The sequence below is a fragment of the Scyliorhinus canicula genome, chromosome 13 (genome assembly GCF_902713615.1).
Source record: "Scyliorhinus canicula chromosome 13, sScyCan1.1, whole genome shotgun sequence".
Classification (NCBI taxonomy): domain Eukaryota; kingdom Metazoa; phylum Chordata; class Chondrichthyes; order Carcharhiniformes; family Scyliorhinidae; genus Scyliorhinus; species Scyliorhinus canicula.
The window spans coordinates 36,576,911-36,581,194 of record NC_052158.1 but is presented as its reverse complement, the minus strand read 5'-3'; positions in this window follow the sequence as shown (position 1 = coordinate 36,581,194).

Sequence of the window (4,284 nt, the reverse complement as noted above, 5' to 3'; positions counted from 1 at the left end):
TTGAAGCAGCCCATGCCAAAACTCAGCAAGTTGTGGACACTATTGAGGCTTGAGATTATAGAATTAACAGTGCAGAAGGAGTCCATTTGGCCTATCGAGTCTGCATTGGCTCTTGGAAAGAGCACCCTACCCAAGCCCAAGATGACGAGTGGTGGAAATATTCATGCTACACAAGTGCCAGGCCATGAATATCTCCAATAAGAGAGGATCAAGCCACCGTGCCTTGACATTTAATGGCATTACCTTCACTGAGCCCCCATTGTCAACATCCTGGGGTTACCACTGACCAGAACTAGCCATATCAATAACATGCCTACCAGAGCAGGTCAAAGGCTATGGATCCCGTGGCAAAAATTCACCTTGTGACTCACCAAAGCCCATCCATAATCTACTCAGCACGACTCTGGATTTCAATAGATGCTCTCCAATTGACTGGCTGAGTGTAGCTCCAACATTGAAGAAGTTCAACAAAATCCAGAACAAAGCAGCCCCTGCTTGGTTGCTACCCCTTCCACAATCCCTCCACAATGAACAGTGGCAGCAGCATGCATCATCTACAAGATGTACTGCAAGAACTCACCAAAGCTCTTTAGGCAGCACCTTCCAAACCCACAACCACTACCATCGAGAAGTACAAGGGCAGCAGACCTGGAGGTTTGCATCAGAGTCACTCATCATCCTGACTTGGAAATATATTGCCACTCCTTCACTTTCACTGGGTAAAAATCATGGAACCCTCCCTAACAGTACGATGGATGTACATAAAATACATGGATTTCAACGATTGAAGAAGGCAGCTCACACAACTGCCTGAATTCAGAATGAACAATAAATGCTAATCCAGCCAGCAATGCTGACTTTTCATGAATTATAAAAGAAAAATAGTTTATCTTATTAGGAATGATGTGGAGATGCCGGCGTTGGACTGGGGTGAGCACAGCAAGAAGTCTCACAACACCAGGTTAAAGTCCAACAGGTTTGTTTCAAACACGAGCTTTCGGAGCACTGCTCCTTCCTCAGGTGAATGAAGAGATTCACCTGAGGAAGGAGCAGTGCTCCGCAAGCTCGTGATTGAAACAAACTTTTTGGACTTTAACCTGGTGTTGTAAGACTTCTTATTAGGAATGCACCAAGTTAAAAAGGTAATTCAATCACACACACATTAAAAATAATATCTTCAGCTAGCTATATGACCAAGTATGTGCTAAACCTATGAATCTCAGAATGACCACTCGATGCCCAGGTTTCTTCAATAAACAACAACATTATTCGTTTATTATCGAACCAGACTTGTCAATTAGAAGGCAAAGCTTATTCATATATATCATGAAATATGAAAGCATAATAATTACTCTTTCTGAATACTGGAATTCACACACGCACAAATCAAGAAAAGAGAAATTTGACAAAAGGTGAAAGGTCAATGGTTCAAGGGCCAAGATAGATGATGAAGTCCTCGATATTGTGTTCAGGTTATATGGTAGGTCTCTCGGCACTGATGTGCAAAATATTTGTTGACTTATGCACGACATTTCAGCTGTACTTTGTGGAAAACTTGCAGTCAGTCAATTTCAGAACACAAGAGCAAGCTTGGAGCAACTTCCATTTGTTCTTTGGTTTGGACTTTGTCTGCAGCTTCATGAGCTGATGTACTCTTCACCCAAGTAGATGATCTTCCTACTTTACCCAAAGCGAAACCAAAACCAGCTGTTAAACAAAGCTTTGCAGGCATGTTTTCTTTTTCAGCACCACCGTGTGACCATTTGTAAATAGTCCACCAGGGTGAAGAGGTTTCTAACTCCTTCAAAATGTCTCAATTTCCTTTTGTGGTGAAATATTGGCTTTAAAAGGAACCACAGCAAACAAGGTCCATGCATTCATTCTTTAACAGACAGTGTTTTGAAAATCAAACACATTTATCCCAGAGTCATTTTAGTCCTTGAAGATGAACTGAACTATTTTCTGAGATTAACATATTCATGACAAAATTTTTACATAGATACATATATTCAAAAGCCTAAGATGTCTTCAGCAGTTATTTCAGATAAGAGGAATATTTCAAATCCTTTGATAAGTGACAGAAAATTCAGACTGCCAAATTCTAGCTCAGCAATAAAGCATATTGTTCATAATCTGATCAAGATAATGAATGAGGAACCATTGTCTTCGATGGACTGCCCCGGTGAACCAAGGCATTTTCTTTAATTACACAATTAAATGCCAATCAAATTACCCTCACAATTGCCAGGAACAGTCAATTGGTTAAAGTTCCATGGCCTGACAAGACATGATGACCACTAAAAAGAACAATAATAGACCGGCGGGGGGGGGGGGGGGGGGGGGGGGGGGCATTTTATTCGCCCTTCACTGATTAAAGGCCTGTTCAAATGAAGAAGAGATAAGTAGGATACAGGTCATGGCTTTATCACACATTGAAAGTCGTAAAGTCTATCAGACTTGATAAATATACTTTCTTACTTTTGGTTCTTTAGTATCAGCCTAATACCAAAAGAAGATAGTGAATGGTTTGAATTAAGACACATGCTCTGTGTGTTAAAACCAAGAGTGCTTATTTGTATGAATACATGATCATTATACATTTTGACTAAAGTAATTCCTATTACAACTCTGAACCGATTAATATTTCCATTTGAATTAATATGTTTGAATTTACGACCTGAAAACCGCGTGCAGGAAGATGGGATTAGAAAGAGCTCCTCGGTGTCCTCAGGCTGGCATGGACAAGATGAGCCAAAATGGCCTCCTTCGGTGCTGTAGCTTTTCTACGATTCTAAATGTCTTGTCTTACCATGTTAGAAACTAAAAGGGTCTTCATTGAACTGTATATTTTAATGCACATTTAAAGCTGAGATTGCAATTACATTTTCAGGGTTTGGGTTTTCAGTTTACTCTCGCCATCCCTGATCAACTTTTGTTTATCCAAATATTCAAGATTCTGTAAATATGTTTTGTGTTTTTGTTATTTATTATAAGGAGTTATGCTGCAGTAAACCACTGAGGATACTGGATGACATTGCTCAGTCAGCTGCAAACATCCCTATTTCTGCCCTTCCATCATAAGGTCAGAAGAGGGATGTTTGCGGATGACTGCACAATGTTCAGCACCATTCACGACTCCTCAAATAATGAAGCAGTCCATGTCGAAATGTACCAAGACCCGGACAATGTCCAGGCTTAGGCTGACAAGCGGCAAGTAACATTTGCGCCACACAAGTGGCAGGCAATATCATTTCCTGTAAGAGAGGATCGATCTATCGCCCCTTGACATTTAATGGCATTACCATCTCTGACCCCCCCCCCCACAATCAACATCCTGGGGGTTACCATTGATCAGAAACTGAAATGGACTAGCCACATTAACACTGTGGCTACCAGGGCAGGTCAAAGGCTAGGAATCCTATGGTGAGTAACTAAGTTCTTGAACCCCCCCGCCCCCTCCCTCCCAAAGCCTGTCCACCATCTACAAGGCACTAGTCAAGAGTATCTTGGAATACTCCAACTTCCATGGATGAGTGCAGCTCCAACAAAACTCAAGAAGCTTGACACCATCCAGGACAAAGCAGCCCACTCGATTGCTCCCCCTTCCACAAACAGTCAAAAACTCCACCACCGACTAACAGTAGCAGCTGTGTACCATTACAAGATGCACTGCAGCAACTCACCAAGGTTCCTTTATCAGCACCTTTCCAACCCACGCCCATTACCATCTAGCGATACAAGAGCAGAGGATATCTGGGAACCCCACCACCTGGATGTTTTCCTCCAAGTCACTCACCACCCGGACTTGGAAATATATTGCCATTTGTTCACTTTTGCTGGGTCAAAATCCTGGAACTCCTTCCCTAACAGCAGAGTACCTACACCTGAAGGACTGCAGCGGTTCAAGAAGACAACTCACCACCACCTTCTGAAGGGCAACTAGGGATGAGCAATAAATGCTGGCCAAACCAGTGACACCCACATGCCATAAATGAATTTAAAAAATACATAATTACTCAGAAGATGCTGGCTGCACTCTGGGTTGATAGCACAATATTATCATTTCAAGTTGTTGCACTCACCTTCAAACAAAGTTTATGCAGAATCTTCTTTATGCAAATCTTCCAAACGCAATACTTAAAACCCTTGCATTATTAGCATCAGACACTAGTTAACCGAGTTTACCAAACCTGCATGTACGCATCTCAGCATCAGACACAACGTTGTGAGCTCTTGGCTTGTACTATAGACATTTATCAACCTATCTCAAACTGTCAAGAGACT